At 46.3% G+C, this 22175-nt stretch overlaps 1 long non-coding RNA gene across 1 annotated transcript; it reads left to right on the top strand.

Moving 5' to 3' along the window:
* The first annotated feature begins 915 nt into the window (after window positions 1-915).
* LOC132565928 (uncharacterized) lies at window positions 916-21323 on the top strand. Its single transcript, XR_009555034.1, has 4 exons — window positions 916-1045; window positions 9391-9437; window positions 10006-10047; window positions 20231-21323. It is a non-coding gene; the product is annotated as an uncharacterized LOC132565928 (long non-coding RNA).
* Window positions 21324-22175: the final 852 nt, after the last annotated feature.

Here is a 22175-nt window from a genome sequence, read left to right as displayed (position 1 = left end):
AATGTTCCTTCTGAGCTGACTTAGTGTGAGCTAGCTCACAGTTTTTTAGCCCCCGGCTCGCACGCTTTTGCCTTAGCTCAGGAAAGGATGGCCCCAGAGCACACTCATTGATGCAGTAGGCAGATCGCTCACTCGCAACTTTAATGCCAGTTGCTCACAAAGCAGGATTTTTGCTCACAAGACTCCGCAGCTTAGAAGGGAGTATTGGTCATGACCCTGGTATTTCTTCGTCGGTCTCCCAGGGTTGACGCTGCTTAGCTTCCGAGATCTGGTGAGATCCAGCTAGCTTGGGCTATCCAGGTCAGAAACCCAATCCAAGGATCTTTGATGGTTGTCAACAGTCTGTCAGCCTTCCCGTCCCTTAGAAGAAGAAGATACCTCGCCCTTCTCTCTGAATCAGAGACTCAGAGCGGCTCACAGTCTCCTATATCTTCTCCCCCCACAACAGACACCCTGTGAGGTGGGTGGGGCTGAGCGAGCTCTCACAGCAGCTGCCCTTTCAAGGACAACCTCTGCCAGAGCTATGGCTGACCCAAGGCTATTCCAGCAGGTGCATATGGAGAAGTGGGGAATCAAACCCGGTTGTCCACGCACTTAACCACTGCACCAAACTGGCTCTCAGGAGACAGACACCCTGTGAGGTAGGTGGGGCTGAGAGAACTCTGACAGAAGCTGCCCTTTCAAGGACAACTCCTGTGACAGCTATGGCTGACCCAAGGCCATTCCAGCAGGTGCAAGTGGAGGAGTGGGGAATCAAACCCGGTTCTCCCAGATAAGAGTCCACGCACTTAACCACTACACCAGACTGGCTCTCACATGCATGCTTTGTTGAGTTCCTTGCATAGCATTTCCCAGCCCCAGGCATATGCTGAGTATACATTACAAGTTTATACGATTAATATTCTTCCCAATTTCACAGGAAGAACCCTGTACACTTCCAGGAGTTCTCTCATCCTGGTGACGGTGATTATCACGACCCCGAAGTTGTAACTGCAGCCGATGATGATCAGCGGCCTGAATGCCCCTATGGAACTGCTTGTTACAGGTAAGAGATACTAAAAAAAAAAAAAGGTCAAGGTCGTCCCCTGTGCAAGCACCACTCGTTTCTGACTCTGGGATGACATCGCATCACATCGTTTTCACGGCAGACCTTTTCATGGGATCATTTGCCCTTGCCTTCCCCAGTCATCTACACTCTCCCCCCACCCCCCGCCAGCTGGGGTACTTGTTTGTCCGACCTCAGAAGGATGGAAGGCTGAGTCAACCTTGAGCAGGCTACCTGAACCCAGCTTCTGGCGGGATCGAACTCGGGTCGTGAGCAGAGTTTAGGACTGCAGTACTGCAGCTTTACCACTCTGCGCCACAAAGCTCTTGGTGCGTTAGCCTGATGCATAACATTGGATGTGTTCAACTGGTGTTCCGGGTGCGTTCACATCCAGGTTGTAATTCATGAACTGTAAGTAGACATATAGACCCCTTGCAGACAGGATGTTTAAACACAGTGAGGCACTGCATTTGCAGAACTGCAGTTCCAGAATTCATACCACATTATGTTTTATATTTGTACAGAGCCCACAACCAACTTTTTAACTGCGTTTTTAGTGGGTTTAAACTTTTCTTCTTTCAGACACCAATCTATGTGTTTCTAACAGTATCACTCTTTGCTCTAGCACAGGGGTGGCCAAACTTGCGTAACATAACAACCATATAAAATAAACACCAGTTGTTTGAGAGCCACAGGATATGAACAAATATTACACACCTGTCTTTATTAAAACTCTTAATGCTTCCTTTGCACAGAAAGATAAGATACGTACGTATGCACTTTAAAACATGGCCAAGTTCGAAGGAGGCTTTTAAGAAAATAAAAACTGGCAATAACAGTTCCCATAAGACCAGCATAGGGAAAGATTAGGAAATTATTTTTGGGCACTAGTGGGAGAAAGAAACACACATGTACCATATAAATCACAGACTACTGTTTGCATCATTATGCATCTCTCTTTGCCTTGACACCAAGGTTAGTAAATATAGCTCCTACAAGAGCTGTGAAATTAAGAGGGAACCCTGCGCAGGCCTTTTTAATTCTGTTCCTCTTTCCAGTAGCTACCTTGGTTCTTACGCTCTCTTTCCCCGCTCTAGGCCACACACCCCTGATGCAGCCAATCCTCGTGGAGCTTACAGGGCTCTTCTTAAGGGGCCTACTGTAAGCTCCAGGAGGATTGGCTACAGCAGGGGTGTGTGACCTAATATGCAAAGGAGCTTCTGCTAGAATTCCATCCCTGGGCCACACACCCCTGATGCAGCCAATTCTCCTGGAGCTTACAGGGCTCTTAGTACAGGGCCTACTGTAAACTCCAGGAGGATTGGCTGCATCAGGGGGGCGTGGCCTAATATGCAAAGGAGCTTCTGCTAGAATTCTATCCCTGGGCCACACACCCCTGATGCAGCCAATCCTCATGGAGCTTACAGGGCTCTTCTTACAGGGCCTACTGTAAGCTCCGGGAGGATTGGCTGCATCAGGGGGGCGTGGCCTAATATGCAAAGGAGCTTCTGCTAGAATTCCATCCCTGGGCCACACACCCCTGATGCAGCCAATCTTCCAAGAGCTTAGAGGGCGCTTATTCCAGGGCCTACTGTAAGCTCCAGGAGGATTGGCTGCATCAGGGGGGCGTGGCCTAATATGCAAAGGAGCTTCTGCTAGAATTCCATCCCTGGGCCACACACCCCTGATGTAGCCAATCCTCCCAGAGCTTACAGGGCCTACTGTAAGCTCCGGGAGGATTGGCTGCATCAGGGGGGCATGGCCTAATATGCAAAGGAGCTTCTGCTAGAATTCCATCCCTGGGCCACACACCCCTGATGTAGCCAATCCTCCTGGAGCTTACAGACGGCCAGAGGTGTCAAACTCTCTCTCTATATAAACTTAAAACATTAGCAATTGTTGACCTTAAAGGTTATTTCTTTGTATTTCTTCCATGGGATCCTGGGAACTGGGCAAAGGAAGCTCTGTCTCTTTCCCTTCCTCCACAGGGGACCAGGAGGGGGAGGAGCCTCAACCAATGGAGAAAATAGAGGTTTTGCTCTGTAGCTCCTGAGCAATTGAGCAAGCCTTGCAAAGCAAGCTGTTATGCAGAAGGAAGCAAGAGAGAGGGAGAAGGAAGCAGATGACACCCAGTTGCTCAGGGGCCTGATTTGGCCCCTGGGCCGCATGTTTGACACCCCTGCAGTAGGCCCTGTACTAAGAGCCCAGCATGCAACAGTCCAAATTATATAGCACCATAGTCGGCTGCTAATTTCCATGTTGAACAGTTTATTACAGAGGAAGCTCATTGGGCCCGACAAACCCGCTTTGAGCGGCTGCCTTTCAATTTGCTGATTTGTTAATTGCCGCCATTAGACCCCATTGTGGGGTGTGATTTAATAGGCTCTGCTTTGCCCTGAGATTGTGGAGCTTAAACGACCTACCGATGGAGAGGGCGGAACAATCAAGCTGAGACTTGAGACGTAGGAAGACAAAGGCGCCGTTAGAAGATGCTATCTAAAAGCAGCGGAGGATCTGAAATTGCATTAGCATAAAAATGGTCAGAGATTCAGTCATTCATGAAATGTTTGCTCTCTGACAGTCAGGGTAGGGGAGATGGGCATGTTGCATTCTAGCCGTCTCTCACTTTGTAACTGCGGCTTGCGATACCGCAGTGCCATGTAAGTTTCTTCTTGTACCATATGTGTAGGGTTGTCAAGTCCCCTGCGTTCCGCAGCAGGGGACTTTTTGCGTGCACGTGACGCAATGACATCATCACTCGGTGACGTCGCACGTGGCCGCTCTAGGTGTTTCCGGGGGAACTCTGTGGTTTTCCCGAAAGCTCTAGCCATTTGGGAGGGAAAAACTCTATGATACCTATTGTACCAAAGAGTTTTCCCTCCCAAATGGCTAGAGCGTCCAGGAAAACCATAGAGTTTTCCCGGAAACGCCTTGAGTGAACGCTGTGCTACGTCGCCGACGCTATGACATCACTTCTGGGTGATGTCATCGCACCAGTGATGTAGGGGGAGGTCCCCCCCCCCGCCAGCCCAATGTGGGCCAGTGGGTTGGGAACCTCCCAGGCGGGGGAACCCCTGCCCGGACCGGAAACTTGGCAGCCCTACATATTTTATTTTCGTAGATTTATAGGGCGCCCTTTCCCATAGTGGGCTCAGGGCGGCTTCCAACACAATAAAACAATCAAATCCATTTAAAACAGTTTAAACAGTTTAAAATTAAGACAATAAAGTCACAACTCACATTAGGCGGCAGAGATGGTATTTAACAGATTGATTCGGCTTTCTTGTCCCAACCTAAGTGTTCAAATCCCAGCTACATTGGTTTCAAAGAATCAGTACAGTGCAGTTGGTGCGGGGGTGGGGAGGCGTTTAAATGGTAGGACACCCGTCTGCCTCAGCCATAGGCCCGATGGAACAGCTCCGTCTTACAGGCCCTCCGGAATGGCAACAGATCCGGGAGGTCCTGAACCTCCACCGCGAGCTGATTCCACCAAGTTGGGGCCAGGGCTGAAAACGCCCTGGTCGAGGCAAGCCGGACGTCCTTTGAACCAGGAATGGTCAGAAGATGTTGACTGGTCGACCATAACAACCTCCGGGGCTCATGTGGGGAGAGACGGTCCCGCAGGTATGCCGGTCCCAGGCCGTGCAAGGCTTTGAATGTCACTACTAAAACCTTAAAGCCGATCCGGTACTCAATTGGTAGCCAGTGCGAACTGCGCAGCATCGGCCGACTGCTCGCCCGTACGGGCTTTTCAGACAGCAATCATGCTGCCGCATTCTGCACCAGCTGGAGCTTCTGGATCAGCCTCAAGGCATATGTGCCCCGCTTAGCCCACCCCCGCAGGTGATCAAGTGCCACAAAAGATGATGACTTTTGTACCTTGAACAACTAGTCATCCAGAAATAACGTTGCAGCTTGTTTCCCACAGGGGAGATGCTGTACGGAGCGGAGTGGCCATTAAGGCTACTGGGAAAAGTGCTGATAGGCTGATGACTGTGTGGGGCCCTTCTTGCCTCCTACCAGGGCCACCTGAATCGCTGCACAAGACTCTTGTAAAGGTGGATGTCGACAGTTTCTGCAAGCCAGCGGCCTTTGCCGTATGTAGAGCAGACACAAGCGGAGAGCTGCTGCGATCACAAGCCACCGCCCCCTGCACTTGCTGTACCCTCCTCCTTCCAGTGATTGAGTTCAATGGAAAACAAAATCATTGGACTTGAAAGCACAGAAGCTTTATGCACTCTCCCCAGTTTCCCCATGGATCATCCTGATAGCGCAGGGCTCTTTTTCTAACAGGAGCTCCTCTGCAGAGTAGGCCACGCCCCCTGATGTAGCCAATCCTCCAAGAGCTTACAGGGCTCTTCGTACAGGGCTACCGTAAGCTCCAGGAGGATTGGCTTCATCGGGGGGGGGCGTGGCCTAATATGCAAAGGAGCTCCTGCTAAAATTCCACTCCTGTAGCCAATCCTCCAAGAGCTTACAGGGCTCTTCGTACAGGGCCTACTGTAAGCTCCAGGAGGATTGGCTACATCAGGGAGGCGTGGCCTAAGATGCAAAGGAGCTCCTGCTAAAATTCCACCCCTGTAGCCAATCCTCCAAGAGCTTACAGGACTCTTCGTACAGGGCCTACTGTTAGCTCAAGGAGGATTGGCTACATCAGGGGACGTGGCCTAAGATGCAAAGGAGCTCCTGCTAAAATTCCACCCCTGTAGCCAATCCTCCAAGAGCTTACAGGGATCTTCGTACAGGGCCTACTGTAAGCTCCAAGAGGATTGGCTACATCAGGGGTGTGTGGCCTAATATGCAGAGGAGCTCCTACTAGAAAAAAAAGCCCTGCCGATAGGGTATAATGGAGAAGGGATTGAAAGTTCAAATGCTTGCTGAGTCAACGAATCATGCCACTGCGGGGGCAACATTTTGCAAGTCGACTCAGCAAGCGTTTAAACTTTAAATCCCCGATTTGTAAGTAGTGGGATGTACGAGGTGAGTACTCTGCGGCTAGCACCCAGGGAAGGTACTTTCGCAGGGGGAGAAGAAAGGGGGGGCTTGCTCATGACAACAGCAAAGGGGGGGTTGGAAAGCGGACCCCTGGATGTTAAGAAAAGGTGCCCAGTGGCAACGTTTGGATGCTCAGTTGGGACTGCAGCACCCTTTTAACGTGTGGTTTGACCAGGGCCAGTGCTAGGCTTTCTGGCGCCCTAGGTGAATCACCCACTAGCGCCCCCCATTATTAAAAAATATAGGGAAAATGAAGAGTGCCAAACTGGAAACTTTTCATATTTTGAATTTACTGGTTCTTAATTTTATTTTTATTATTATTTTTTTTTTAAGTGATAAGTATTTAAAAATTGTGAGAATAAGTGCTTTCCGACCATGCCAGGAAGGAGTGTGGTGGAACAGGATGAGGTGAGAGGCCAAGACGCACATCGGGGAGAGGAGGTGACTTGGCTTTGTTGAGGGCAGCTTGGTGATGGGAGAGGACAAGGTGACAGTGGTCTGAAGCCAGAGTCATCTGTTGGGGAGGGGAGGGGGCGCCCAGTGGTGCCCCCTAGGTCAGGTGGCACCCTAGGCGACTGCCTACTTTGCCTACTCCCATGCACCAGCCCTGGGTGTGACCCATGGAAAGGAAGCCATTCACAAGGAAAAGAGTACAAGGGATTTGATGGAGGTTGCGGGGGTCATACCAGCTTGCTGACCCTTGGTGGTGGTAGAGGAAGGCCAGGAGGTGTGAGCAGTGGAAGAACAGGGTCTCCAGCACCCTAGGGAAAGTGCTTTTGCAGAGGGAAGAAGGTGAAAGGGTGGGGGGGCTTGGTTGTGGGGACAATGAAGGTGGGCTTGGGAAGTGGACCGCTGGATTTTAAGGTTCCCAGGAGCACATTTTGGATACTCAGCAGCCCAACAAATCATGGTTTGACTCAGGGGAAGGAAGTGATCCACAAGGAAAAGGGTACAGGGGATTTAATGGAGGTTGCAGGGGTCATTCTAGAGTCAACCCAGCAGGGATTTAAAATTTAAATGCTTGCTGAGTTGATTCGCAGAGTCATGCTGCCAAGTCAACTCAGCCTTCTTGCTGTGCCCAAGTAAAAGCTGAATAACATCAGCTTTTATTCGGGTGCAGCTCTTTCAGTAGCCGAATACAAATCTCGTGATTTGTATTCAGCTGTATAAATATTTACTAGGCTCAGTATATACCGAGCGCACACCCATAACCCGAATTCATGAATCCAGACAACCGGACCAGGCTTCATGCAATTGGACCAAGCGATAACCATCCTCTTTTGCCTCTCCCACATTTTTCATTTAATTGGTTCCTCAGGAGCAACATTTAGGGGGAGTTGGTGTTGGAGGCCTGCAGCAAGAAAGGGGAGAAGGGGCAAAAGTCCCCTTCCATCAGTAGAAATGCTAGGCAGGATCCAGCCCAACATGGCTCACAAGGAGACTGTAGCTCATTGTAGGTGTTGCACTGTTTTTCTTTTTTCTTTTCCCCATGGAGGTACACAGTACCTTAGTAAAAAGTTTCAGCCTTGCCTATAACCCAGGGGTGGGGAACCTTTTTTTCTGCCAAGGGCCATATGGATATTTATAACATCATTCACGGTCCATAAAAAACTATCAACTTAAAAAACAGTGCTCCGCCAAACGGAGAACGATTCAGGCCAGCAAAATTAATGCAAATAATTGTTTTGCTCTTTGAAGTCATGTAGGGAGAGCCTAACCCGGCACACGCACACATACCCCGCCTGCCGCCCTAGGCAAATGCATAGGCCGAGGGCTTTTTTGTAGAAAAAGCCCATCAGGAACTCAGTAGCATATTAGACCATATCCCCTGATATTAGCATATTAGGTCACACACTCATTAGCATATTAGGCCACACCATCTGGGATAATCAAGTGCAAACTGAACTGTGGCAGTAACTTTTCCAGGCCCTGCAGCAATTCTGGCCAGCCAGCCAGACCCCAGGGAGGCATACGGCCCTCGGGACGGAGGTTCCCCACCCCTGCTGTAACCAGATCAATGGTATCTTGGCTTACATTGAAAGCTTCTGAGAATCCATTTCAGTATTCTTGTTTTCTCTTTGTAGGTGATTTATTTGCTATTGAACATAAGAACATAAGAGAAGCCATGTTGGATCAGGCCAATGGCCCATGCAGTCCAACACTCTGTGTCACACAGGGGCCAAAACATTATATATATATATATGTACATGCATACATACATACATACTGTGGCTAATAGCCACTGATGGACCCCTGCTCCATATTTTTATCCAATCCCCTCTTGAAGCTGGCTATGCTTGTAGCCGCCACCACCTCCTGTGGCAGTGAATTCCACATACTAATCACCCTTTGGGTGAAGAAGGACTTCCTTTTATTCGTTTTAACCTGACTTTTCAGCAATTTCATCGAATGCCCACGAGTTCTTGTATTGTGAGAAAGGGAGAAAAGGACTTTCTCCATCCCATGCATAATCTTGTAAACCTCTATCATGTCACCCCGCAGTCGGCGTTTCTCCAAGCTAAACCTACTTGTTTTGCAGATTGTGATTCTTTCCTCATTTTGATAAATGGTATGTGTTTCAGGACAACGCAAATGCAGGAAAGAACAAGCCAGTATAAGGAACTGATGGCCAAACACAAATCCTTCCCCCATACTAAAGTGAGGAAACATAGTTCTAGCTTGATTTTTAAACCTGTTACATTTTGCTTCCTTTCTAAGCCAGAAGTTTCCTTTTCTCTTGGAAAGCTAAGAGAAGCAGGCCTTGAATTCGGCAGGAGCTCACAGGAGCACAGCTCCTGAACCTTTCTGAGGGTTCCCCCTCCTCCTCCCCACCTACCTTGTCCATTGAGTAGTAGGTGCAGTTGCATAACAATCCCTGGATTAGGAGAGCAGGCAGCCAGCCAGCCGCCAGGGGCTTTGCCACACCCCCAGCAACTCTCATGAACCTCTGGAGAAGCCCACACCACCCTTTCTCCACTTCTTACGTGATTTTGGGCAGCAGATGGCTTGCTGTCCTTTTGACCCACACATGGATCTCTAGCCAGCCCAAGCAGGCCTCGCTTGCCTGGGGCTCTCCTTTCTTGCATCGGGTTGCTTTTGGCTGTGGGGGGCGGCGGCATATGCTAATGAGTTATGCTAATAAGCTCCACCACCTATTTTTCTCCAAAATGACCCCTGCAGAGAAGTACATGGAAGAAGCAGTGGAATAAATGGTTCGATCCCTCTGCTTAAACTTCCTCAACTTTCCGTCGTTATTGTAATTATTTTCGCTATCCAGAAAACATTTTTAAGTGATGAAGAAGGCTAGAAGAAGCCAGGTCGTAACTCTTTCCCCTACTTTTTCTTTGCAGGAAGAATCCGCAGCACAAGAAAGAGTATAAGCACACGGCACCCCCAGGTAAAGACTGCAGCATGGTTTGGGAATCAATAGGAGCGATGGTAGGTTGAAGGTTTTTAACTACAGCCTTGGAGTTAGAGGAGTTATGGTTTGTATACCCTGACCTGGGTTCTTGGGAGGCAGCTGTGGGAGTTCTGGCCCTACTGATGGACCTCCTGATGGAATCTTGAGTTTTGGCCTCTGTGCGACACAGACTGTTGGACTGATCCAATATGGCTTCTCTTATGCTCTTGGTGGCTGTTAGTCCCAAGATATAGACAGAACACTGTTTGGAGCAGTGATGCTCTGTATTCTTAGTGCTGGGGGGCAACAGTGGGAGGGCTTCTGGTGTCCTAGCCCCACCAATGGACCTCCTGATGGCCCTTGGGTTTTGGCCACTGTGTGACACAGAGTGTTGGACTTGCTGGGCCATTGGCCTGAACCAGCATGGCTTCTCATATGTTCTTATGTATCCAGTCATCTCAGACCCTTGAATCTTGGACACCAATTGAGGAGGGAAGATTTTTTTTTCATAATTCCTATTTAATTGTTGCCGTGATAGTATCTTTTTCTTGGCTTGTTCCTTTAGAACCCGAAAGAAGGCAGAGGAGACCAAAGCCTACCAAAAAAGGTAAGGGTGCTCCATGTTTCCAAAAAGAGAAAATAAAACTGCATTCTGTAAATTCTTGTTTGTAGGGAGCCCCGTGGCGCAGAGTGGTCAGCTGCAGTACTGCAGCCCAAGCTCTGCTCTGCTCACAACCTGAGTTCGATCCCGGCAGAAGCTGGGTTCAGGTAGCCAGCCCAAGGCTCAGCCTTCCATCCTTCCGAGGTCAGTAAAATAAGCAGGGGTGGGATTCTAGCAGGAGCTCCTTTGCATATAAGGCCCCACCCATTCCAACACATTCTCCAAAAGACCCTGGGAAATATAGACCCGTCAGCTTGTCCCAGATAAATTGGCAGAAAGTAAGAATGTAGAGGACAGGGAAAAGGCAATGGCAAACCACCCTGTAAAAAGTCTGCCAATAAAACACCATGATGTGAAGTCATCCCGTGGGTCGGTAATGAGTCGATGCTTGCAAAGGGGACTACCTTTACCTTTTACCTTTTTAAAATTCTTGTTTGTGTGCTTAGTGTAAGCAAGCTGGACTTTGTTTCTAAAAGGACTTATGGAGGCCTCTGTATGTTAAGCTTACTCTGAACAATACTCTGAACAATAAACAAGTCCACAAACTAACCTCTCACTTTTTGGGTAGTGTGTGCATGTGTTAACGCTTGTAACTTACGGTGACTTTATGAACTAATTTCTTCCAACACATTCTCCAAAAGACCCTGGGAAATATAGACCCGTCAGCTTGTCCCAGATAAATTGGCAGAAAGTAAGAATTGTTGCACGCTGAAAATGAACTTTGCTGAGGACAAATCTTTGACGTCTGTGAAGAAAAGTTGCCTTGCCAACCTTCTAGGAGGTTTTTTTTTTTTAGCATGTTGATAAATCACTTAGGCAGCTGTGATCCAATAGACTTTCCAAACGGTTTTGGCAAAGCGTCTCACCAAAGGTTGCCAGTGCCAGAAAATACCTGGAGAATTTGGGGGTGGAGTCTAAGGAAGGTGGGGTATGGGAAGGGGAGGGACCTCCGTGTGATGTGACGTAGAATCATAGAGTTGGAAGGGACCTCCAGGGTCATCCAGTCCAACACCCTGCACAATCATAGAGTCCAACATCCAAAGTGGCTATTTTCTCCAGGGGAACTGATCTATGCTGTCTGGAGATCTGTTGTAATCCCAGGAGATCTCCAGCCACCACCTGGAAGTTAAGGGGGTGCGGGGGAAGCCAGCAAGCTCTGTACCAGCACAGCCTTACACCAAACAAAATATAGAGATTCTGTTCTTTAATATGATTCCTTACAGAGTCCACTAATTCAAAAAAATCTGTATTTTCAAAAATTCAAAGATTTCATGTAACTATTTCAAAAATATCTGTGAGCAAAACTTCAACTAATATGCATCAATACAACAAGGAACAGGTTTCCAAGCGCATACAGCAGGTAATAGCAAACAAAACAGGTAAATATGTGGACTCAGTCCCAGCTACCTAGTGCAGTTGGGAAATATTCTGTTCTAAGTACTGTACTTGATAATAACGCAGTCTTAAAGATAATTCATCTTGGTTCCAGATAGCAGTTTATAAGCAGAACCAGTAAACAGTGTCTCATTTCACTGTCCACTTTATCGAAGTACTGGATAATAACTATCTCAAAGATCATTCATCTTGGTTCCAGATAGCACCTTATGAGCAGAACTGGTAAACAGTGTCTCGTTTTGCTTTCTGCTTTATCGAAGTACTGGATAATAACACAGTCTCAAAGATAATTAATCTTGATTCCAGATAGCAGCTTTTGAGCAGAACCGGTAAACAGTGTCTCGTTTCATAGTCCACTTTATCAAAGTACTGGATAATAACACAGTCTCAAAGATAATTCATCTTGGTTCCAGATAGCAGCTTATGAGCAGAACTGGTAAACAGTGTCTCATTTCGCTTTCTGCTTTATCGAAGTACTGGATAATAACGCAGTCTCAAAGATAATTAATCTTGGTTCCAGATAGCAGTTTATGAGCAGAACTGGTAAACAGTGTCTCGTTTCACGGTCCACTTTATCGAACTACTGGATAATAACATGGTCTCAAATATCATTCATCTTGGTTCTGGATAGCAATTTATGAGCAGAACTGGTAAACTGTGTCTCGTTTCGCTGTCCACTTTATCGAAGTACTGGATAATAACACAGTCTCAAAGATAATTAATCTTGATTCCAGATAGCAGTTTATGAGCAGAACCGGTAAACAGTGACTCATTTCACTGTTCATTTTATCGAAGTACTGAATAATAACACAGTCTCAAAGATAATTCCGGATAGTTCCAGATAGCAGCTTGTGGAAAAACGCCATCTTAGTTGGGAGGGAACATGAAACTGCTAAGCAGGCTTTGGCCTAGTCTTCCCTTTACTCCCCCCCTCCCTTCCAGAGTTAAACCATCGACTCTTGGAGGAAAGCCTCCTAGAGAGGCAGGAAGTTCTTTTGTTTCTCCTTATTTGAATTAGAGGGGAACAGGCAGTCCTCAACTGGCGCTCAAGGAGGAGGTTGTGAGCATGGGGGCTCCTGTCTGTGCAAGGGGCCTATTCAAGAGGAAAAGGCCCCCAGGTAGTCAGACCAAGTAAGTCATCTTCAAGGCAGGGCAAGTTTAGACCAGGGACAATACGATGCGTTTATAACCACCTTTTCTTTGTCATGCTGTTTGCTGTGCGGGTGCTGTGCTGTGTTAACCTTTCACATGCAACTGTTTTTGTTTTATTCTTCTTTTCTTTTTCTCTTTTAATTAAATATTTTTACTGTTTTGAATGCTGCAGTCAAACTCTGTACCACATAGATCCCGACCGCTTAGACCACGCTGCTTTATGAAGGGGGGCCCCGGGGAAGGGGGAAGGCATGCAGTTGGATAAGGTGCCAATCCTCCAGGGGTTCCCCGAAGAAGTGGTCTCTGTGATACCCAAGTACAGGGTGGCAGAGGACCTTGAGGCCTGGCCTCTGAGCTGGAGAGGGGGATTGGGAGTCCTGTTCCTCTCAATCTGAACCCCTAGACTGAGCAGGTGGTGGCAGCAAGCCCAAGTGGCCGGAGGAGAAATAGCTCCCTCCAGGAGTTGGCGACTCAATAGGGAGTTGACGGGACCGGGTCTGAAGGCAGAATTGGCCGGTTCCGTCACACAGCTAATGAGCAGAACCGGTAACATTGTCTCGTTTCGCTGTCTGCTTTATCCAATGTTTACAAATCAGGATGAAAATCTGTAACCTTGTGGATGGAAACCATGTGGCAAATGTTCCCGTTCGGAATTTATCACCTGTTCATTGGAAAGTTTGGATAAAGTGGACAGTGAAACGAGACACTTTACTGCTGGCGTTATTGACAGGACGACCTTTGAATTGCATGAGTATTGTTTTAAGCAGTGGTAACATATTAATTACAAGCGGCCCGAAGAAGATGGGGATTGAAGCAAGCTGATGTTATTCACCTGTATGCAAAAGATAGCTGATGCTGCAATCAGCGATTGGGTGACTATTGTGTGTGGACAGATTCTTGAAATAGTTCTACAAAATTTGGGGGCAGTTGTCTTGTGGTTCTTGCAATTATTGTAGTATTTGTTAATTTCTTGTCAATTTCACATTAAAACCAGAGACGGAAAGCACTGTTGAGTATACTGTTTATTGTTACTGCTACATCATGGGGTTTTTTTTGGGGGGGGGAGAGGCGGTATTCATATTCTTGCCACTGTGGTTTCTTGGATTTGGTTATAACCATCTGGAGGCTGGCAACCCGGCAAGAGAAACCGCACATAGGAGTTAGTGTTGTGTGTGCAGTGATGCATGTTGGGTTTTTTTTTTTAATCCCAGTTTCTCACATGCTGCTGGATCCTACTTGGCAGTTCTGATCTTAGAGAAGAGATTGAAAACACTTTAGCCTTGTTTAGAAAACATGAATTTTTATAGGTGACTGCAGGAGTGGAATTCTAGCAGGTGCTCCTTTGCACATTAGGCCACACACCCCTGATGTAGCCAATCCTCCAAGAGCTTACCAGGGTCTGTTTTGTAAGCTCTTGGAGGACTGCCTACATCACGGGGCTGTGGCCTAATATGCAAAGGAGCTCCTGCTAGAATTCCACCCCGAGTGACTGCTGTAAAAAAGAGGAGATAGAGGTCTCATTTTCTCAAGTTGTACTTGAATTTGGGAACACTCCAGGAAATTGATCAGCAGCTGGCTGTGGGTGCTAAACAGGAAATAATACTTATGGCTGCATCTTCCGTACATGAAACTCTATGCCGTGGTTTATGGTAACAACTTAGTTTAGATCTCTCTTTTTAAAAGAAGAGGTTGGACTAACTTTTGGAGATTTGGAGAGCAGTCCCATGCAGGTCTACTCAGAATCCAGTTCAGGCCTACTTTCTCCCAGGAAGATGTCCTTAGACTAGCAGTGCAATCCCACCCACTGTTGGGCTGGCTACCGTGGCTGGATCAGTGGACCTTTTGATGTATGCATGTTTTTTTTCTCTTTTTTTGTTATAATTTTGGTCATTCTAAGCATCGTGAATATTCTGCAAGGAAACAGGGCCCTTTATTTATCTATTTAATTCATTTATACCCCTCCTTATTCCCAAGTGGGGACTGAAAGCGACTTAAGTCATTCTCTCCTCCTGAGAATGTGTGGCTAGCCCAGAATCACTCTTCGAGCTTCTGTTGAATGGATGTTTGCTTATATATGAACAGGCAAGAACAATACTTTCAAGATCAGGTACTTATACAAAGTATTGCAAAAGAAGAAATTATGGGTTGGATCCTACCAGCTTTGGTGTTGTCATTTAAGGGGGGAGGGGTGGTCTCCTCAATGATTCTCTGTCCAGTGTGCTTCTTTGTCCACCCAATGCACGGGCTTTTATCTGGGAGAACCGGGTTCGATTCCTCACTCCTCCACTTGCAGCTGCTGGAATGGCCTTGGGTCAGCCATAGCTTTGGCAAAGGTTGTACTTGAAAAGGCAGCTTCTGTGAGAGCTCTCAGCCCCACCCACTGCACAGGGTGTCTATTGTGGGGGAGGCAGGTGAAGGAGATTCAGAGTGAGGGGCGGGGTATAAATCCAATATTGTCATCTTCATCATCTTCATTTTCTTCATCATCTTCTTCCTTGGTCCCTGGGATAACTTTTTGGGGAGGGGGTCCAGAGGGGCCCCACCTCCCTCTTATGCTAGTGGAAAACCTGGCGGGATCCAACCCTGTGGTGTTATTCATGCCATGAAGCGTCCCCTTAATGGGAACCTTAATGAGATACAAAGAAGCTTTCTCCTCTGTGAGCATGTTGCAATATCCATCTTCCACGTTAGCTTGAACTGCGATATCCTTTGAATTTCAATCACCGTAATAAGTGTGTCCTTGAAGGACAGCTATGAATTCTCATCACTAGGCAGTTCCCCACTCATAACACTTTCCTTCTTAATAAGGTTCACAAAATCAAGTGTTATAAAAGCTCCGTTAGTTTTAGATTGACAGGCAGCGCTCATTTAAAATTAAAATTAGATGACCATCTGACAGCAAAGAAGATCCTATAAATTTAGGGGGAGGTGTTCGTGAGTTTCCTGCATTGTGCAGGGGGTTGGACTAGGTGACCCTGGAGGTCCCTTCCAACTCTAGGATTCTATGATTGTTAAGAGCGGTTCCTCAGTGGAACAGGCTTCCTCGGGAGGTGGTGGGCTCTCCTTCCTTGGAGGTTTTCAAACAGAGGCTAGATGGCCATCTGACAGCAATGCTGATCCTGTGAATTTAGGGGGAGGTGTTTGTGAGTTTCCTGCATTGTGCAGGGGGTTGGACTAGATGACCCTAAAGGTCCCTCCCACCTCTATGATTTCTCCCATTGAAATCTCTGGCTGAAATTCTTGCACTCTGCCGGCTACTATATTAAGATAGGGCTGTTTGCGGGGCAAACTCTGCCCGCTTTTCTTTCGTGAGGTTCGCTTGCTTGTTCCTCCTCCACACTTTCTGCTCTGCCTCGTAAAAAAGATTCTCGGTTTGATTTCCATTCCTGGTTCAAAGGTTTTCCCTTAGAGGAGGGCAGGAGCTGTTCCTGTAGTCAACAGTGGATCAGACTAACAATGATGGATTTGAATTACAGGTGGAAAGGTACCAGCTGGAAATCAGGGGAATTTTTAATTGTCCTTTATAAAGTTTCTATCTCCGCTACCTGGCCATACATTTTATGACACACGTGGCCCAGCCCGACAAGGTCTTCTTTATATCGGATCTGGCCCTCATAACAAATGAGTTCAACATCCCAGCATTAATGTTTGCTGCTTGGGTGTCCACCAGTTCCAGTAGTCGCATTGCAGAGCCAATGCTTGCTAGTGGTTAGGACTGCCGAGTTATGTTTCACACCATTCTGCTGATCTCCATTCTTCCTTTCCCCGACGGACAGGGCTCCGTTAACCTTTATGTTTCAGGCTTCATAGCACCGCTGCGGTAGGCAGGGAAGCCGAGTCCACACTTCCTTATAAATCTAAGCGCAGCCACTTAAGACGAGAGAGAGAGAACATCACTAGCTGGAAGAAATTTGGCTCATTAGTCCATGAAGTCATTAAGTTTATTACCGTAAAGTTCACCAGCTGCTTCTGTTACCTTTTCTAATGCCAGGGAAATGACTAAGAGCTGCAAAGCTGGGAATTCTCGGTTCGGTTCTTGTCCACTGTGAGCGCTCAAGGCTCTGTGTTCCAAAGATGCTTGGGAAGCTAATCTCCCCTAGATAAAAGGCTCTGTGCGGTTCTGCTGAAAAGGCTGTTCTTGTGAACTTGACAAAAGGACGTTGTCACACAGCCGTGCCTAGCAGGGCCTTCTACTGGCTGCCACCACTCTGGTAAGGGTTTGGATGGAGGGCCCAGAGCACCCAACTACCTCGGTATCCTCCTTATTAATTGATACCTCCTAATTGTGACCAAGGAGATATGAGGACCCAAGGAGTATAACAACAACAGTTTATTTAGCGGTCAAATAATAAGTGGGTGACAAAGATTTAGTGCTAAAGGGAATATGAAAACAGTAAAGGTTGGTGCAAAGAAACAAAAGCCCTGATGTGTTTAACTGTACGGTCCCTACTCTGCTAAACAAACCCTTTACCACCTTGGGTAAGGGACCTTTCCCCTACTGCAAGTTCTCTAGGCTACAGCCTGCCTCCAGCTCAGCCCTCCAGGAAAAGAACACACCTTGCTTGGGCTTGGCCCTTTTATGTTCTCCCAGGCCCCACCCCTCTCTGGGCCAGTTTCTCTTCAAAACCTGGCCGCGCAATCAGAGGCACAGAGGGGATCCTGGGAAATGTAGGCTTTTCCCAGTAACTCCTAGGCAGGCTTCACTGAGGCCTGCAGGCCTCAGTAGGCCCAGGATCATGGCAGACATTCTACAGTTTCATTTCAGAATCCTTGGTATGAGCATCTTGTGATAAGGGAGGCTAGCTTGATCTTGCCAGATCTCGGAAGCTGAGCAGGGCTGGCTCTGGTTAGTACTTGGATGGGAAGCAGTACTTGGTTCTTCCAAGCCAGGGGTGGCCAAACTGGCTGGGGAGCCACATGTGGCTCTTTCGCATGTATTGTGTGGCTCTCGAAGTCCCTTCGGCCCCCGACGGCCAGCTTGAAGAAGTCATTTCTCTCTTTAAATTGCTTCGCCAAGCCGAGCCAGCTGGTGGCTTAGAGAATGCATTTAAAATTAAAGTTGCTTTCTTTCCATCTCTCCTTCCTCCCTTCCCTCCATCTATTTTCCTTCCTTCCTCCCTTCCCTTCCTTCCTTCCTTTCTTACGACTCTCAAACATCTGATGCATATTCTATGTGGCTCTTGCATTAAGCAAGTTTGGCTACCCCTGTTCTAAGCAAAAGAGTGCATTGTTTGCTTCTAAATTAGACATGATTAATATCCCTGTGGTGAGGTTTACACCCTGCGCTGGATGGACCAAGCTAGCCTGACCTTGTCATTTCTCAGAAGCTAAGCAGCATTGGTCCTGGTTTATACTGTGGGGATATTTGATTAATATTGCAGAGTTTTGCCCAGCCATAGAAGCATGATCCTGAGAGCAGTAAATACATCTCCCGAAAAGTACTTTGCAAAAAAAGGGTAAACTTAGATTATCAAAATAATGAAGGTAAAAAAAGGTAGTCCCCTGTGCAAGCACCGGTCGTTTCCAACTCTGGAGTGTCGTCGCATCACGACGTTTACACGGCAGACTTTTTACTGGGTGGTTTGCCATTGCCTTCCCCAGTCATCTACACTTTCCCCCCTGCAAGCTGGATACTCATTTTACCGACCTCGGGAGGATTGAAAGCTGAGTCAACCTCGATCTGGCTATCTGAAGCCAGCTTCCGCCGGGATCAAACTCAGGTTGTGAGCAGAACTTAGGACTGCAGTACTGCAGCTTTACCACTCTGCAACATGGGGCTCATCAAAATAATACATTATCGCAATATAGTGTCAACATTCGTGTAGAAGTCACAATTCCAATAGCCAACTGTCTTGAAGTTCCGGAAAGGACAAGTTCTCTTTCTCTCCGAAGTTTGGATTTCTGTGAAAAAACTTTGCAGTGCATACCTCTAGAACAGGAGGTGGACTTGAACCATTTTTATTGAAGTTACAATTGCTTACAGTGAAATTGCTCTGCAGCACAGGAATTTAAAGAGATATTTAAAGAGACGTTGACACAGAGTCCTGGATGTTTGGCTATTGTAATTGTGATTTTTACATGATTTTTAAAAAAAATTCAATCAATTTTATTGAAGAACTAGCTACCAGGTACAATAGCATTAAAGTTCAACATTGAAAAATACGAACGCCACATGAAGTACGATAGTGAGCAATAAAACATAAAACAGCATGGCTGGATATAAGCCAAAATCACATCGCTGCTAAAGGAAAGGAGGTACAAAATATTAACCAAACACATACTGCACATACCGAATAATGTATATCAATAGAAAACAAAGTTAAATAATCAGGAAGAGAAGAAAGTAGGAGTAGCGATCCAAAGAAATCAGTCAATGAATAGCTAGTAAAGTGAGGTATTCCTCTTGTGGGAGAGTAGAGCATGAGTAAGGAACCTTTTTTTCTGCCAAATTTGGATATTTATGACATCATTTGCGGGCCATGAAAAATTATCAACTTAAAAACAGTGCTCCACGGAGAGTGAATGATTCAGGCCAGCAAAATTAATGGAAATAATTGTTTTTCTATTTGAAGTCATGTGGGGAGAGCCTAAGAAGGCGCGCACACACGTACATACCCGGCCCGCCACCCTAGGCAAATGCCTTGTAGAAAAAGCCCAGTAGGAATTCATTAGCATATTAGACCACATTTGCTAATATTAATATATATGAGGTTACACACTCATTAGCATATTAGGCTGGGATAATCAAGTGCAAACTGAACTGTGACAGTAACTTTTCCAGGCCCTGCAGCAATTCTGGCCGGCCAGCTGTGCCCCAGGGAGGCTGCCACATGGCTCAGTTCGACCCAGCAATCCCCGAGGGCCACACCAAGTGACCTCGAGGGCTGTATACGGCCCTCGGCATGGAGGTTCCCCACTCCTGGAGTAGAGGTTATGGCAGAAGAACCTAGATTCCACCGTAAAAAGGGTTCTCGTCTACGAAGGAGAGAGGCGTTAGACCTCGACAAAGAATGTTAAAGTTGAGAACTAACGAGTTTATCTAAAATAAAATATCCCCATGATTTGGATGCCCAAACCTGGATAGATGGGGAGTCAGACTTTTCCCATTGAATTTTGACACTGTGTTGTGATACTGTATTATTTTGATAAGAATATATTGTTTGCATTGTGATTCAGTGCAATTTGTTTCCGTTGCTATTTACACCGAAGCCTGTCAGAGTTCAGCAGGTATAGCAAAGCCAGCTGAAATAACAGATAATTGCGTTCAGAGATTCAAGTTTTTATGAAGGGAAATTGGGATGGTTGTGACCAATGTTCCCTCTAAGCTGTGGAGTCTTGTGAGCAAAAATTATTCTTTGCGAGCTACTGGCATTGAAGTTGTGAGCTACTCCATAAATTAGCTTGCTCCAGGACCATTTTTCCTGAACTGAAACAAAAATGTGTGAGCTGGACACTTAGCTCACACTAACTCAGCCTCGAGGGAACACTGGTTGTGACTCAATTTGTACAATTATCTGATATCGCCAATGTTTTATATTATTCAATGCAAGGGTTTAACCTATCAGATAAAATCACCCTACAGGAAGAAGCGTCTTGGAGGACGACAGTGATAACGATGGCGGACCCAATGAGTACGATCTGGATGACAGCTTCATAGATGATGAAGAGGAAGAAGAGTGTGAGCCCACGGATGAAGATTCAGACTGGGAGCCAGATTTTGAGGACAAAGATAATGAAGATGTTGACGCCCTCTTGAAGGAAGCACAGAAGTTTGTTAAAACCAAGAAGTAATTGGGTCCGTGCAATCTACAGGCTTTGAACATAAGCAGTGAACGTTAAAAACATTTTAAATCCTACCAAAATATATGAAAACTTCTGAAATTGATCTGACTTAAGCATTCTGAACTTAGTTGATTATTATCTTTTGTTCAGTTTGTGTTCTTTTTCCCACCAGATTTGTGTCCCATTTGCTCAAGTTGGGGAAAGATAGATTAGAAGATTGTTTCAATACTTTTAAGAGAGAATTATTTTTCTACTTTTAGACCAAATGCCAGATTCATGAATTTAAAAAAATGTGCTGAACACAATGAGGCTAGAGTCACGCACTTGAGTCCCTTCTATTTCAATGTAGAATGTTTCAGCAAATACTCAAAGCTTGCGTTAAACTGAATATTTTAAAATCCTTTATTTTGGTTCAATTTAACCATTGAACGTTAGTCAGAAACCCCGTTTTATATCGGTGTGGATGAGCCTGTCACATAAAAAAATGAGTCTGAATTTGGACAAAGGTATGTAAACCTTCTTAAAATCTCTTTTCACAAACGTTAATGTCACAGGGACAATCTTGAAATGTGGTGTTGTAGCACTTCTGTGCCATTAACATCTTCAAAGCTGTGCTTTGGGTCTTAAAATGAGACCTTAGGAGTGCATTTGTGCCATGCTTAATGCTAAGGGAAGAAAGGAATACTCCGTATATGAGAAGTTCAAAAAAACTCTACATCTGCCACTAAAGCAATTAGGATTTTGCTTCCTTTGTGTCTACTGTCAGCTGGTAACCGAGCCATAAACAATTACTGTCCTTTATTACTTGTAATGTATCAACCAACACTGCAAATAGCGCTACCTTACCTTTTGTATTTGAAGAAAAATGTTTATAAATTTGTCCTGAAGGGCAATTATGTTCCATATCTCTTTCCAGTATGTCAGTTCTCTTGAACATTGCCGCACACCATGGGATTGTGTTTTTGAAACTGAAGTCCTGAATGCCTGGCTTCTTTATGCTAGAGTCTGATAAATTTATCTTCTCCTTAATAGTCAAACATGGCCTAATCTGCATAAGAACAGAAGAGAAGCCATGTTGGATCAGACCAGTGGCCCATCCAGTCCAACACTCTGTGTCACATAAGAACATAAGAGAAGCCATGTTGGACCAGGCCAATGGCCCATCCAGTCCACTCTGTGTCACATAAGAACAGAAGAGAAGCCATGCTGGATCAGGCCAATGGCCCATCCGATCCAACACTCTGTGTCACATAAGAGAAGCCATGCTGGATCAGGCCAATGGCCCATCCGGTCCAACACTCTGTGTCACATAAGAACATAAGAGAAGCCATGTTGGATCAGGCCAATGGCCCATCCAGTCCAACGCTCTGTGTCACACAGTGGCCAAAAGACCAGGTGCCATCAGGAGGTCCACCAGTGGGGCCAGGATACTAGAAGCCCTTTCTGCACCAAACACCAAGAATACAGAGTATCACTGCCCCAGTCAGAGAGTTTCATCTGTACATAGTTATTTGGCAGCTCTCTTGAAAACATGGAATCTAGCACAGACCTAAATAGAATCAATTGGATTTGGGGGGCACAGTGGGAAGAGAAAGGTAGAAAACCAAAAGAATTACTACAAACATAATACAGCATAGCATGCCTTGCTTATTTATGTTACTAATAGTCTGCCTTTCTCAGAATGACTCAAGGCAAAGCACAGATAGTGAGTGAGGACCGCTGAAAAAATGGGACATTCAGAAAAC

The sequence above is a fragment of the Heteronotia binoei genome, unplaced genomic scaffold (assembly GCF_032191835.1).
Source record: "Heteronotia binoei isolate CCM8104 ecotype False Entrance Well unplaced genomic scaffold, APGP_CSIRO_Hbin_v1 ptg002070l, whole genome shotgun sequence".
In the NCBI taxonomy this organism is placed as follows: domain Eukaryota; kingdom Metazoa; phylum Chordata; class Lepidosauria; order Squamata; family Gekkonidae; genus Heteronotia; species Heteronotia binoei.
Note: the sequence above shows the minus strand (reverse complement) of the source record. Positions and strands in the feature narration are given on the sequence as shown.